Source organism: Cricetulus griseus (genome assembly GCF_003668045.3).
Source record: "Cricetulus griseus strain 17A/GY chromosome 1 unlocalized genomic scaffold, alternate assembly CriGri-PICRH-1.0 chr1_1, whole genome shotgun sequence".
NCBI classification, from domain to species: domain Eukaryota; kingdom Metazoa; phylum Chordata; class Mammalia; order Rodentia; family Cricetidae; genus Cricetulus; species Cricetulus griseus.
This window is the reverse complement of record NW_023276807.1, coordinates 8,460,912-8,477,281: the sequence shown is the minus strand read 5'-3', so window position 1 is coordinate 8,477,281 and position 16,370 is coordinate 8,460,912. Positions and strand designations below refer to the sequence as shown.

Genomic DNA, 16,370 nt, shown 5'->3' with positions numbered 1-16,370 from the left:
AGTTTGATTCCTGAAACCCAAACAGTGGGGGGAGAGAACTGAGTCCTGTAGGTTGTTCTCCAAACTCATATGTACCATGATGTACATGTATGTATGTACATGAACACACACACACACACACACACACACACACACACACACACACTAAAAAGTAAAAACAAACCTAGAATGTGCTCTGTGCTCTGTGTGAGTGTGTGTGTGTTTACATGGTCCCTCATGCCTGCTAGGCAAACACTCTAACATTGAGTCATATTTCTAACCATTAACGTAAGATATCTAAGGTCCTTTCCAACAACACAATCTTAATAAAGTCTATCCTCCAGCAGACCTGAAGTCTGCCCACAGGACAGAGGCACATGTATGATGGTGACACAATCTATCCTCCAACAGATCTGAAGTCTGCCTACAGCACAAGGCCCCACATGTGATGGCGATACATTCTATCCTCCAGCAGACCCAAAGTCTGCCTACAACACAGGGGCACATACATGGCAGTGCTGTGTGTTGGATATTCACACACTCCATCCCATTCATGTGGAGAAGACTTAATCCCAGCCTGGGTGGTAGTATTAGGTCATGGAGAGGGATGGATATGTGACAGAGTTAATGTTCTTATTAAAAGAGAAGAAGACCAACACAACATCCCTGCTCCACAGGGGGCACAGTGAGTGTCTGTAAGTCAGGAAGACACCACCAGAAACCAGCGTAGCAGCACTCACACTTGGACTTCCAGACTCTAGAACTATACACAATAAACATCTTGCTTAAGCCACCGTGTTTTGGTGTTCTGTTCTCTCAGCCTGCTTGCACTAAGGCAGATGTAGCCTGAGCAGCCTCCTGTTGTATATATGATGTCAAATCAGCTTGATTGTTGCTTTAGACAAGACTTGGCAGCCTTTTGCTAGTGGTTGATTGTAGCTGGTTTCCCCAGAGTTTCCAGAACACTTTCAAACAACTTGTCTGAATACACATGAAGCCTTAACCTAATAAGAGGCTGCCCAACAAGGAGGAAGACTGGAGTGGAGGGCCGTGGGTTAGGTTTCCACTCTGCTGCTCTGTAGCTGCCTGATCAGGAACGTTCTTCATCTGTGTTCTTCATGAGCTACCTACTAGTAGCTCACCAAGAACAAGGCAAAGGCACCAGCCCCCAGTATGTACTGTCTATATGCTCACGCCTGTCTTCCTGTAGGGGGCGACAGGTAACCTCTATGGCATCTGCTCCCAGGGCCTTCCTGAGTGTCAAGACAGGGTGTCAGTGCCAGTGCATGTCTGAGGAAAGAGTGCACAGAGAGATGAGGCTTCGGTGCTGCTGCTCGACAGCGTTTCTTTGCAGATGTCCCCTCAAGGGGACGGGGCTGGGGGTCATTTCTGCATCTGTCTTGTATACACACAAATCCAAGTGTCTCTTCCATTCTGTGTGATGGGATGGAGTTAGCACTGTGCCTTACTATGTCCTGCTGGCCTGCTGTTAGCCCCATAGAATTCTAACAATGTGCAGTGTAGGCGTCCGGCTGCTTGCTCACCTTGGCCCTGCTCCGCACTTGATATTCGAGGAACTGTATTAAAGGGTCACAGCATTGGGAACACCGAGAACCACTGCTAAAGAATCTGAAAGCAGAGGCCAGGAGGAGATGGCTCAGGGGGGTGAAGAGTTTTCTATGTCAACATGTGGACCTGAGTTTGGACCCCCTGAGCCCACATAAAGCCAGCTGTAGTAGTGTACATCTGTAACTCCCTACCTACAGCAGCACCCAAAATAGAGACAGGACAACTTTTAGAAGCCCATGAGCCAGCTGGCCTGGCATATGCAGTGGTGAGCAAGAGAGACACTCTATCAAACAAGGTGCAGATGGGCAGACAACCTAGGTTGTCTTCCTATGACTTCCACACATACACCACAGCATGCAAGCCACTGCATTTACCCATAAACACATTGTGCACACGTGTATATACAAAAATGTGAAAACATAATCTTAAATCAATAACAAAATCAAGCAGTGGTCAATCCACTTATTAGTATCTGTGTGCTGTAGCAGGTCAGAAGAAGTCAGCAATGAAATACTGCTACCCCAATCCCCAATGCCTTTTCTGTTTAAATCCTGAGCAATGGCTATGGTCATTGTAGACAGATGATCATATGATCATATTTGCAGGCTTATATTGCTTATCCATTGTATTGGGTTGTTTGTTTTTGTTTTTGATATTTTTTGTGGCATCATAATATTAGTTGTCTCAAACTCAATGGCTCCCAACAACTAACTCACATGTCAGCAGGTCAGAGGTCCAGCACAGTGTGTCTCTGTCAGTCTCCACACTGGGACACAGGATCCTCACCTAGAGGCTCTGGGGAGATCATTTCTGTTCTTGCCACAGGATTGAGGTCCTACTTCCTTGATGACTGCCAGCCAAGGCCTATTTGTAGCTCCTCAGACATCCACCTTCCTAGCCACATTGGCCCCTTCATCTTCTAACTAACCATGTGTGTTAAATCCTTCTGAAGCCTTTGATCTCTAGTTTCCCACAGCTTTGAACTCTATATTCAGATCTAAAGGGCTGGGGTCCACAATGAACATCTGGATCCCCTTCCCAACTTTGTGTGTTGTTCTTTTTTATTTTAAAACCCACTGGGTCCAATTTTTTCTGCCCATATATGCATGGGTGTGGAAGTATACACTGGAGTATGGTTGACCTTTCAGGGGTTCACATGCTCAAATAAAACTGAGTCTCCCTCTCCTAGCAGCCTATCCATGCTGGAATGTTGATTGGCTTGATCTTGTGCAGGTCTTGTGAAGGTAGCCATGGCTGCTGGGAGTTTGTGAAATGTAGACTGATTGCCAGCTTTGCTCTTGGGCTTTAGCTCATCCAATACATGCAAGCTAGGTTTCCCCAGCTCCCTTTCCATGTCTTCAACCAGTGGCATTGAGATTGCACAACAGGCAAGCTTTGCTGGGGATGGATGTTTTTACATATGTCTGCCTGTGTGTTTGCACTGAAGTTCTTTCACGCAGGGACTGTGTGTGGCTATGAGTGATCTCAGCACATCTCAGAGTCTTTGGCCCATCATCTGGATCTAAGGGATGTTTGTGGAAACTTACCCGGGTGGTCAAATGAAACGTACTGGATTAAGAAGTTGTTTGGGAATTCTCTGGAAGTCTTGTTTAACAATGTGACTATAATCTCTCTAGTGGATGAGCAGTTCCTTCCTCTGGCAGGAAATAACAGTCGGCTTCCACACTCTGAGTTTCTTCCCCCTGTGACTGTGAGTGTATTAACAGGGAAGGAGCAAGCCAGTCTCAGAGTCGGGAAGGTCAGCTAAGGTCAGCATGATTGACACACAAGTCCAAGTTCAAATGCATTATTGATTAAACGATAGTCTGGTGGTTTTAAAAGCCATCCTTGAAAAGTCTAGTCCCTGTCCCCTTCTGGTGCATGGAAGGGTACTTTTCTGTGCCCACTGAAGTCAGACATGGCTGTCAGGTTTGCTGGGGTCATTGAAACATGAGCAAAAATGGTGAGAATCCGTGTGACTCTCCACGTTGCTTCCTTTTTATGCCATGGTGACCATGATGTTGTGGGCAGAGAAGGAGACCCAGCCACCTAGGTCCTTACCTTATTATAGAAATTCCCTGCTTCCACATACTGAACATGGAGCACCAGGAAGATGAAAACTTATTGCCTTGCATTTTCTGTTGACACAGAAGACCCAGGGCAGCTAAGACAGCAGGTGGGGAGGGGTATGAGGCCAGCAGCAGACTTGGTTAGTTCAAGTGTCCTGGATAAAGAGGGTCATCACACGCCAGAGTGTGACTCCCGGCTAAAGACGGTTTTGTGTCATACCCTGACTGTTGGTCATGAGTGGCAGGGGAGGGGGTGGCAGGAAAAGTCCCAAGGAAGATGTCTGCCCTCAGACACTGCTCACTCTTCTGGATGAATGAGCTGGCTATTAGCCAAGGAGGTACAACTCAGACTTCCTGTGAGGGGAGTGGGGGCTCAGCCGTGGGTGAGTTATCATCTAATCACACGTGTTGAGAAGCTGAGGTGCTGACGACTGTGAAGCCTCTCCTTCAAGACGGGGTTTCTTTTAGGGCAGCATTATTACTAATACCTTCACTCTACAGCTTTTTGCAGTCCTGGGCGCCACGGTGAGCAAACACATTTCCTGGGCAGCGTGGAAGGCACATAGCAGATAGCTAGCAGTTGTGTGCAAAATGGACTGTGAAATACACCATCTTGGAACAGGCACATAACTGGTCTAAGCAGTCTCCACAGACTGAAGCTGCTAGTCACTGAACCAGGACTTAAGGGCCCGCCTCTGTGCTCAAACATCCCCCACAATTACAGATTAAAAACAACCCTTCCTTCATGGCTGCAAGTGCAGGGAAACACAGAGTTGCCTGAAGATCTGAATGCGGCATGAAACGTTCTCAGAGTTCAAGGTCTTGGAACAGATCGTTCATGAAGCCAGTCTTATGATTCACAGTCCTGGGTTCACTCTGTGGTCAAACCAGAAAAAAATTAGAAGGAAGCCAGGTATCTGGAATGAATTAACTCCCCCTCCCTTCCTCCCGCTTGCCCTCCTTCCCTCTTCTCCTTTCCCTTTCTCTTCCTTTTTCTCTCTCTCCCTCTCTCCTCTTTCTCTTTCTAATTATGAGGAGTACTGGAAATTCAAACAGCTGGACCTTACAATCAAACCTCTGTATCTGAATTTTCCACACCAATGGTTCCAACGATAAGGAACAAAAATCTTTGGGAAGAGCATCAGGACTGAAGATGGAAGAATCTCTACTTGTCCTCATCCCCGAGGCATGGCATTCCCAGGTACCCAGGGTCTAAGGCATCTAGGGATGACAGAAGCATCTGGAAGATGTAGGCTGGATCTGTGCAAACATGATAGTATGTAACATAGGGACTCTGGTACCACAGGTTCCAGCTGTGACCTCCTCCCTGCAGATGCAGGCAGAAGATGGTGTTATGACAGAGGCGTTTTGCAGTGATAATGGGACCAGGTTCATCTGGAGTTAGTGCTGCCCCTTCCTAAAGGTACCACTGTTTCTCCCACTGACAAAATGCTCTCATCTTCTAAGTCTCCCTCAGAATCTATCTCCCGGAAGTATATTACACCAACCCAACACATTGGTAGTTGCTCAGAAGTGGGCGTGCATGTGTACAGGAACCATGCACTTTTTATTTATTTATTTTTTGTATTTCATTTTTTCACTTTCACTATATATTCTGCATGTGGCACTATATTACATATTACATAGATTGAATATTATATGTTACATAAGGACAGTTTCATACATACATACTTTTTCCATTGTGTTTTTAAGCCTTTGTCTAAGCATGTATTGTTTAAATACAAAGGAAAGCCCACATGGAAAATCAAATTCTATCTCCTTCCGGAAAACATCTCTGGTTCTGTATTTCTCAGTGACCTATGACCTCACATCCTCCTACCTGTGCCACACCCAGGTCTTCAGAGCTGAGCCTCCTCCCCTGTTTGGACTCCATCCTAGCTCTGCCTGGAGACCAATCTCAGCTGCTACACTGGGGCCTCAGCTAATAGTTGGCCGATGAATAACATCCTGTAATGTGTGTCCCTCGGCTGAGGAGCGGTGGGGGGCAGGGCGATGCTCTGGGCCAGAATTCATGCTAGTTCAAAGTTAAGGCCCTGACCCCCAGCAGCTTAGTAAGTAGACAGAACAACAGCTCCCCATTCTTGCCGAGGTTCCCACACACCCACGCCAGGAAGAGGGAAGAGATAGGACACCCAGGGGTCGGGGGATCTGTAGCTCTTCCTCCTGTGAGAACTCCAGTCTCTGAGCTGGACCCAGCCTCCTGTGCCTCGAGAAATGGTTTTCTTGTCTCACCCTGGGCACTTTTCCCAGGAGGGTCCACTAGATGGCCTTCAATGAACACAGTGACTTTCACAAGCCAGCTTGGAGGAGGAGGAGGGACAGAGTGCCTCCTGAACTGTTTACTTGCTTGCTTCTCTTTGACAATTTGTTTAGGTAAATCTCCTGCCGTGTAACCATATTAACAATGTAACAACTTTTACATTTGACAATAGACAGAGAACTGCGACTGGGACAACATTGTCGAAACTGGTCTTTAGGCAAAGAGGTCTGATTGAAGCACAGTAAATTGATTTCTGAGTATTGGCATTTTGTTCGTTACAACACGAACAGCACCGCATTGAAAGACGTGGTTAGTAAAATAAATCCAAGGCCTACTGCACAAAACTGGCCTGAATGAAGTGAAACGATAGGACCTCGCATTGGCGGGGCCAGGGTAGCTCAGGCTCCATGGCACTTTGGGGGCAGGCACATGGCATCACTGTGCATGTAATTATGGCTTTTCCATATATATAAAGCTATAGTTATAAAGCTAACGGTGGTTTGAACTCTGACTACGAAACTTCGAAGATTCCAAAAACTAGAGAAAAGCAGTCGGTATAAAAATGCTCATCTCTGCTACTTGTAGTAATGAGACCTTGGAAAGAACCCCAGGGGCTGACAGTAGGGAGATGACTCAGCCAAGTGTGGCATATGGGCACCAACAGGATGGACAGCGTGAACTGCCTGACTGGATACAGGAAGTCAGGCTAAGAGGATGTTTTCTCTGGTTAAACATGAATTTGCTGCTTTAGGGATGAGTGTGAGAGCAGACTTTTGTCCTAGTAAGCTCTTACACAGACAATGAGTGTTGCCTCGCGGGGGTTAAAAGGAAACACAAAGCTGTGCATGGTGCCACATCCAGCAATCCATCCCAGGAGGCCAAGGCAGAGGACTGTGAGTTCTAGGCCAACATGGGCTACTCAGTGAATGAACAAACACCAACAGCAAAGTAAACTCAACAGCCATTTTCCGTTGGTAACCGGGGAGGAAGTGAACTGGTTCTAGAGTAGATCCGTGGAAGCGGCATCGGTGGTACTGTAACAAAATGCCACGGCCTGACAGAGTCACACCAAAGCTTACTTCTTGAAGTTACTCGAGGCAGACAAGTATCATAGGAGTAATTTTGAAAAGAGGATAGGTCGGTAGTCATCGTTCTGTCTTCTCTCCATGCTGTCCCCTGTCTGTTGTGCGATGATGTGGCCAGAAGATCCTCGATGGATACAAGCCCCTTGACCTTGGGCCCCTAGTTTCCTGAACAGCTGAGAAGGACATCCCAGCTTTTTATCAATTCTCCAGTCTCATGTCCTCTGCTACAGCTTCACAAAACAGACTGTGAAGCTATGCCACGGGAGATTAGGGTCTGACAGGCAGTTTTGGAGAGAGGGATGCAAACATTCAATCCATATCAGGAGACACTTCCATCAACTTGGTAGGTGGTGCACAAAAATACCTGGGTCACAGAAAAACCCCAAAGCTTCTTTTCCTGTAGGCCTTGTTGGGAGTGGTTAAGGCTCCCATGGGGAAGGTTGGGCACTCATGGGCTAGCCCACACATGCTAAGATAAATTACCATCTGCTCATTGTAGCACTAACTGACAGTCATGTGCTTTTAATTTAGAACCAACATTTGAACCAAAAATCAGGCTGTTGCAAGATTCTGTGCAGTCCCATCTTGTCTAACTCACAGTCTACCATTAATCCAAACCAGTTTTTGTTTAGCTTTAATTTGCTTTCTGTTAATAAATATTTTAATAGTTCTTTGAGAATTTTATATGATATATTTTCACCATATTCACTTTTTTCTCTTTGTAACTGTTTCCAGATCCCCACCCCTCCCAATTTCATATATTTATTTATTTTTGGTTTTTCAAGACAGGGTCTCTCTATGTAGCCCTACCTGTACTGGACTAGCTCTGTAGACCAGGCTGGCCTCGAACTCAGAGTTTCACCTGCTTCTGCCTCCTGAGAGCTGGGGTTGAAGGTATGAGCCACCACACTTGGCCCCTTATATTTTTAGTAGTTCATCAAATCCAATTTGTGCTGCCTACTTACTTGTGGGTGTGCAGCCAAATACTGAAGCCTGGGGCCTACTAAGGGCCATACCCTTAAAGAAAGACTCTCCCTCTCTCAGAAGCCACTAACTGCCTCAGCTAGGGGGTTCACCCTCTTCCATGGCCGTGCTGGAGTGTCAATTGGCTTGATGTCATGGAGGTCTTCTGTAGGCAGCAACAGCTGTTTTGTGTTCATGGATGCAGTGGTCGCCTTAAGGCCAGAAGACACTGTTTTGCTCCCTGACTTCTGGCTCCTATGCCCTTTTTGCCGCATCCTTTGTGGATGAGAGTGGCTGTGATATCGATGTCCCATTTGTGCCTGAGCACTCCACTGATACTTATTCTCTCTTCTTTGACCAGTTGTGAGTTTCTATGTTAACCACCATCCACTTCCAAAAAGACGCCTCTCTGACGATGTCAGAACCACAGAGAGTATAGAGATATGAATTCAGAGGGCTATTTGATTCTGTGTCAACTTAGCAGGATAATAGACTCACCCCTAGGGCCTATGAGCTCCCTAACCATGGATTCTTGGCATATTTAAAATGCTAAGCATATATTTCTTCCTGTGGAGCAGGCCTTGACTATAACCAGAAAGTGGTTGGTTGCTCCCAAAGCGTTCTCGCCACTATCACACCAACGGACTTGCCATGCCCAGCCATTGTTGTAGTTCATAGGTGGGTAAGATTCTTGATCACTACCACTCCAATCCCCCACAGCCTACGTGGAAGCTTCCTCTACTCTGAAAGCCAGTAGGGAGCAAACGTGCTGGTCAGTGCCATCTTGATGTTTCCATATCCTCTGATGAAAGCTTGTGGTGTCTTCAGCAACTCACTCATACCATCAGGTTCTGATGGGCAACCAAGAGTGATGGCAATGGTGTGTGCTGTCTTGGGGGGGTCTCCTGGACACTCCTAATTTGAACTCATTTAAGGGATGGTCTAACCAAAGAGGAAAAGTCATGTGGCAAGACACCATCTGATTGGATGGATGCTTCCTATAAAGGATACTTTCCCAGAATCTCCCCTTTGCAGTAAAAGGCAGAGGCCAGCACAGACCTGGTTACTAAAGATGTCCCAGGAGTATGGTAACTATGACACACAGATGAATCTTTGAAGGCTTGCAAGTACCACACATTAAAGGGGCGACATAGTCTAGACTGTTTCTCTCCTTTCTCCTCTGAGATAGTGGAATGAAAATAAAAAATGTTAAATGAATTTATGAGGGCTGAGAAGATAGTTCAGTTGGTAATGTTTGCCTAGCCAGCATGAGGATATGAGTTCAAACCCCAGATCTCACAAAAACAAACAAACAAAGAGGTGTATTATTGTGCACTGTAATTTCAGCCCTGGAAAAGGGAGAGTCAGGCAGATGTCTGGGGCTTGCTGGTCAGTCAGTAGAGCCTATTCGATGAGTACCAGACCAAGGGTGAGACTGTCTCAAAACACAGGTCAGCACCCTAGGAACAGTACCTGAGGTTGACTACACACACCCACACCCGCACACGCACGCATGCATGCATGCACGCACACAGACACACACAACAGAAATATTTGTCAGTCACATGTTATGTTCTGTACCCTACAGTAGTGCATTAGCCCATTTACTATTGCTATAAAAATGCCTGAGGCTGGTGAGGAAACACAGAAGGAAAGGTTTAGTCAACTCAGTTCTGTCCAATCACCTGGTCCCATCAGGTTAGCCTCTGGTGAGAGTCTCCCTGGCTACATGACAACATGGTGCAGCAGCATAGGGGGCAAGGGAGAAAGAAAGAACAGTCACATGCAAAAGCATAGAGATTCGAGGATGTGAGGCTTGCTCTGTGCCAACTGGCTCTTGCAGAAACTAGCGGGAGTCCTTTGAAAACCACATTTATCCCTTCAGAGGGCAGTGCCTTTGTGAGAAGTCACTGTTCCTCCAGGCGCCACCTTTTAACTGTGTCTCTATCTGTTAGTATTGCTATACTGGGGAACAAAGCTTCCAGCATGTTAAACTTCCAGGGGCACATGGAACCCACGTCCAAGTGACAGCAGACAGGTATTGACACATCCTTAGGCAAGACAGGTGTCCATCAGCGTTGACCCAATGACTGCTGCTGTGACAGGCATTACAAAGGAGAGTATATATACATTTAGCATCAAGGGTGCCTAGCCAAATAAGAGTGCCATGTGTGAGTGAGAATCAGAGCAGTTGTGATTCATAGGGAGGTCTGAGGGGTAAGGAGGGGTTACCTGAGTACAGAGGAGAAGAGGGAGGGATGGAAGGGTGGGGGTGAGGAGAGATGGACGCAAAGGCCCAGGGGCAGGGTATGAAGGATCATTCAAGTTCTGGGATGGCGTGTGTAGAAGCTGGAGGAACTGGATTGTTCACACTTTCTAGGCCAAATTAAGGATTTTATCCTATCCTAGAAAATGAAAAACCATCTGAGGGTCTGTAGCAGAGGTTGAATGACTGGGAAGCAAGACACAATGGTGGGAACAACTTGTGAGCTATTGTGAGAATAGACATAGCAGGATTTAGCAAAGCTTGGACATGGGAATTGAGGAAAATGGTTTGATTTGAGGATTGCAGATGTTGGCTATTGACCAGGAAGGCTTGGGAAGAACAAACTTGGAGAGGAAGTGGTGAGTTTAGGCTTGGATGCACTCGGCTGAAGGTGGTACCGTCACAACCTCCTAAAAGGATACTGACGTAGAGAGAGGTGTGAGTTAGAGACTACATCTGAGAGTCAAGTGAGCTAGAGCAGCCAAGGACGGTAGGTGAGGTAGATAAAAACAGGAAGCCTGGGCCTGAGCATAGAACTCTTAGGAGAGGCTGGTACAGGGAAGGAAGCGGAGAACAGGTCAATGAAATCTGAGAAAGTCTATGAGAAGACAATGTTGTGCAACCTGTGTAAAAGAGCTGGGTTAGCTATGACAAAATGCCATGGTAACTAGTAAAAGGACACATGATGGTGCAGACGTAAAATTGCAGCTATTCCAGAGGCTTCGGCAGGAGGACTGCAACTTCAAGGCCTGCCTGGACTACACAGAGATCCAAGGCTTGCCTAGCTGGTGCTGGAGAGATAGATGGCTTAGTGAGTAAAAGCAATTGCTGCTCAAGCATGAGGTCTGAGTCTAAACTCCAGGGCCCACAGAAAAAGCTTGTGTGGTTGCTTGTAATCTCAGGACTGAGTCAGACAGAGACAAGGATTTTGGGGGTATAGTGGCCATCAGCCCAGCTCTGGGGTTCAGTGAGAAACCCTGGATCAAGGAATTAGGTGGAGAGTGATAGAGCAGGACATCCGATAATCTCATTTATCCTCTGAGCACATATGTACACCCCCCACCTCTCTCTCTCTCTCTCTCTCTCTCTCTCTGTCTCTCTCTCTCTCACACACACACACACACACACACACACACACACACACACACACATACACACACAGGACTAGATGAGTTTGGCTAACTTAGTAAGAGTTTAATTAAATAAGAAAGAAAGAAAGAAAGAAAAGAAAAGAGGCTAAGGTTTTCAGCTTAGTGGTAGAGTATTTTCCTAGCATGTGTGAGCCTTAGGCCTTAAGTTTGATTCCTAGCACCATAACAAACAAACAAAACCATCAGCAACACCAACAAGCCCCTTATAAGGCAGAAAGACTTGTTTTAACTCAGGTTTTAGAGGTATCATTTGTTAGTTGGGCAGTTCCATTTGAACCTAGGAAGGAGGAACTTTGTAACAGGAATAATAAAACCCAGAGGCAGATATTGGGGTTCAAGCTGAAGATCAGAGAAGCAAGCAGACAGCCACTAGCTCTTACCTCTACCTCAGACTGAAAGGGTGATTGAGCTAGCTCCACGAGTCCTCAGAAAGCGATGCTCTCTCCATGAATCCTCAGAGACAATAGCGCTCCCTGTTTGGAAACTAAATCTCTCCATGAGACCCTATGCTTCTTCCTTTTATACCTCTCAGGCCAACTATATCACTCCTGTTTTCATCTCTCTAGTGCCAGGATTAAAGGTGTGTGATCTCAAGTGCTGAGATCACCTTTGTGTGAGCTGTTTCTCTTTTACACTGGATCAATTTCATATAGCTCAGTGTGGCCTTGAACTAACAGAGATCTGTCTGCCTGTCTCCTGAGTCCTGGGATTAAGGGTGTATACTACCATTACCTAGCTCTATAGTTAGCTAGTATGGCTGCTGGGATTAAAGGTGTGTGTCACCACTGCCTGACCTCTATGGCTTGTGGCTAGTTTTGCATTTTGAACCCTCAGGCAAGCTTTAATAAATCACAAATAATATACCACCACAGAACATCATGCTTCATGGTGGCCAGGATGGGTTGAGAAACAGGATCCCAATGTCCCTTTAAGGGCATGCCCCCAATGATTCAACTTCCTCCCAGTAGGCTGAAGCTCTTAAAGGCTCCTCCACCTCCCAGTTGAGCTGTAGGATGAAAACAAGCCCTGGCATTCCAGGCCTTTGGCAAAGCAACGTTGAAGATCCAAACAAGAATATTTCAAGGCAGTGGTGGTCAGTGCCATTGGGTGTTGTTATGTCAACAAGAAAAGGATGTAAGTGTTTTCCTCTTAGCAGTTGACATCATTTTCCTTGTGGGTTGTTGGGTTAAAATAGTATAAAGTGAGCTGAGGAACAAGAAGGTAAGAGAGTTTGTTTATGAAGGGAGAAGAGGTGGGGTATGAGGTCTGTGATGACATGGGTCTGAAGAACAAGTCTTAGAAGACTTGATAGCATTTTCTGTGTTGAATAGAAGGGTCTTCTTACTTGACGGAGAAGGCTATGCTTAGACATCAAAGGAGTGTGGGCCTAGAGACCACTGGTCTAACAGCCTTAGGTCTGGCCTTGTCGATGGAGGGAAGGGGTAAGAAAGGGAGCAGGAGACGAGAAGGCTGACCCAGCATTCTGCTTTGGGGGTGCAGAATGATTGGATGTTGTTGACTTCTAGCCTCTTGGAAGGATGACCTAGCTGGGTCATTTGTTGGGGGAATTTGACATCAACCTTCAGATCTCTCCTTTTGGGCCATCTGAGAAGCTTCCAGCATCCTGCCGAGCATGTGAAGACCTGCCTGATCTGCAAGCTGAGAGAAAATAGTCTTACTCCAACTCCCATGATTTCTATGCTTTTCGGACTCTGGCCCTTTGCTGTGTCTGGTGTTGTGGTCTTGACACTTTCGTCTTCTCCATAGACTGAACCTCCAGCCTCCTGATGGAGTTGGGGGAGGCATCACCAACTGCTTCTCCAGCACTGTTCAGGTCTGTTCCATAAGACTGTCTTCCAGTGGAGTCCAGGGCAGTCAATTTCTGTTCAAGGATGCTGCATTTGAAAGCCATGGGAGCTCACTGCCCTGCACTCCCAGACCTAGCTCCCATTTGCTGCCCAGCTTTGAAAGCCTTGCTGCTCCATCTCTTCTTCTCTCCCACCCCACTATTTACCTTAGCATGGTAGGCTTTCTGGAGAAGGTGTAATAAAATTTGGGCATTCAGTCTATTGCTTGCATTCAGAAATCCACACGAGAGCTTGTCCATCCTGAAAGCCTATCTGGCTTCTGTAGAAGAGGAAAAGCACCAGCAAGTCTTGTCCCCTCAGTTATTATGTATATATCAACATCCTAGACCAAGCTTGCCTCACCTAGCTGTGTAGCAGCTAGACAACCAAAGCAACCCACATGTGTGGCTGACTACACAGTCTTAGGTTTTGGAGTCGTACTTGGAGCTGTCATCATCTATTGGAGGATGCTGAATTTCCTTATATAAAATGTTGAAGTCTTTGCATACAACTTACAAACCTCCATTGTTTACTCTGTCAAAGCAAAACAGAAAAAGGCTCTTTTTGAAAAAATTATTTTATGTGTGTGGGTGTTTGTTATTGCTTGTTTGTTTGTTTGTTTGTTTGTTGTTGTTTGAGACAGGGTCTTACTTTGAAGCTGTGGCTGGCCTGGGACTATATAGACCAGACAGGCCTCAAACTCACAGAGATCTTATCTGACTGGCTCTGCTTCCCAAATGCTGGGATTAAAGATGTGCAGCACATAGCATGGGCAGAGGAGACACGCCCTCTCTGCCACCTTCCACACACATCAATGCCTGAGACAGGAGGAGGAGCTGGCTCTGGGGTCATTAGAGCAGGAGGGCTGTCCCTACGGGATGTCCAGGAAGAGTCCTAGTAAGAGCCCTGCATTGATAGTGTGTTATATACCAGAGGCCTCAAACCAGACCAGTGTTTCTTTGCAATGAACACTTGCAAGTAAAGATATATGGACAAAGGAGTTTATGGCATGATTCACTGTGTGTATGTATGAGTACCACACTCGAGCCTGGTGTCTGTGGAGTTAAATCCTCTGCAACTGGAGTTACAGATGATTGTGAGCATACGGGTTATGGGAATTAAACCCGGAGCCTCTGGAAGAGCAACCAGAGCTCTTACCTACTGACCCATCTCTGAGAAGGATCTTAATAATGGAACTTTAATTTGGGAATGAAGACCAAGAGTGATTGTAGGCAGTCATCTCTAGATAATGCCTAAAGTGCATTGATGCCTTGCAAATAGCTGTATGCAGAGAATGGAATCAAGGCTCTCAGTCTTTATTCTTTAGTAAATGAAACTAAGCACCGACAAGATGGTTTCCGAGGGTAAAGGCACTTGATGCTAAGCCTGACAAGACCAGAGTTCAATCTCTAGAACGTACGTGGTGGAAAGATAAAACTGGCCTCTTGCAAGTTTTCTTCTAACCTTCAAATGCACAGCATGCCACGCATGCACATACAGTAAATAAATAACCAGATGTAAACTATTTAAAGGTACACGAGTGTAGACCTGGATGTGTGCACAGGCTAGAGTGAGCTCTGGTATGTGGGCGAATGAAGGAACACTGAGGATGGAGCAAAGGAGGAAGCTGGGAAAGCTTCAAGATTGCCCTCCAAGGGGAGTGTGGGGTTATTATGGAAAGGCAGCCTTCAGGTCCAACTTGGCAGTTCTGTAGTCAGTGGCTAAAAGAAAAATAAGGAGAGAGGAGGGAGAGGGAGGGAGGGAGGAAGGAAGGATGGGATGGAGGGAGGGAGGGAGAGAGGAGGGGAGAAAGAGAGAGAACCTAAGACTGGCTGCTGTTCAGCTGGATTGGCCCAGCAAGGCATTTTCTCTGACACTCTTTGGATTTAACCCTTTTCCCCTGACCTCTTGGCTCTGTCTTAGAAAGAAATGACAAGCATGTTGTCATTATTGTGCTTGTTGACTGCTTGAAATTATCTGTGGATTGCTTATGATGTCCAGACAACCCCAGTGTCACACACACACACACACACACACACACACACACACACACTCACACACACACACAAATGAACGTGGAGAATTTTAAATCAGCTTAGTTGAGGACAAAGAAATTTAGATTTAGCTGAGGCCAATTGGAATTGCAAACTTGGGAGACACAGATTCAAGCACCGAGTTCTTGTGAGATGGCTGTTGCAGTTACAGTTTTGAATGGAGAAGAGTGGGAAATAGCATCTCTTGTAGGTCAGGAGGCATGACTGGTGCTGGCAGAGTTAAAATGGATTTGCTCTCTGCCTCTGGGTAGCTTGGGGAAAGGGTCCCTTGTGCAGAAGATCTGTGAAGGTCAACAAGTAAGGATTTGGGAAACTGCTTTGGCTGCATGGGCCTGAGAGGGTATACCTGTGGTCCAGCATTTCCCCATAGTCCTGCTGAAACCTGATTTAACAATGGCCTCCCAACTCCATTTCAAAGTGCCCAGAACCAATACTGATCCATTTTGACTTTCTCCCTTAGCATTTATAGAACAATACAACCAACAATATAGTCACAACACAATGGACACTGAGAGGGCAGAAGTGCCGTGAGCCCCACACCCAACACTCACACACTGTTTAGTACAGATACGTTGTCTCAATGAATTTATTTTCCTATCCAAAGTTGGTTGAATGTGTGGACAAGGGAACCACGGGATGTTGACATATGGGATTATGACAAGAAACTACAACACATATTAGCAGAAATCTAAATAAAGGTGGGGGAAAAAACAAAAAACAACCTTACCATAATCTTATCTGTTCAACATATAAGTTTTTTTTTCTGTAGTTTGTTTGCTTTCAAGGTCTCAACCAGTTTTTGTGTGTGTCTTAGGGTTTCTGTTGCTGCGAACAGACATCATGACCACAGAAGCACTTAGAAAGGAAACGTTTCATTTGGGTGGCTTACAGCTCAGAGGTTCAGTCCATTATCATCATGGTGGGACATGGCAGCATGCAGGCATCATGGAGGCAGACACGGTGCTGGAGAAGGAACTGAGAGTCCTACATCTTGATCCACAGGTAACAGGAAGTGAGCTGAGTGTCATACTGAGCTAAGCTTGAGCAAAGGAGACTTCAAAACTCACCCCCAGAATGGCATACTTCTTCCAAAAAGGCCATACCAC

General features: G+C 46.1%; 1 long non-coding RNA gene across 2 annotated transcripts in view; it reads left to right on the top strand.

Annotated features, from left to right (window-relative positions):
- The first annotated feature begins 4,464 nt into the window (after positions 1-4,464).
- LOC118239678 overlaps positions 4,465-16,370 on the top strand; it is a 37,813-nt gene continuing 25,907 nt past the window's right edge. For both annotated transcript variants that reach the window (XR_004772461.1, XR_004772462.1), the window contains exons 1-3: positions 4,465-4,818; positions 4,924-5,040; positions 16,079-16,266. This is a non-coding gene — a long non-coding RNA (uncharacterized LOC118239678). The remainder of the gene's footprint in view (positions 4,819-4,923; positions 5,041-16,078; positions 16,267-16,370) is intronic.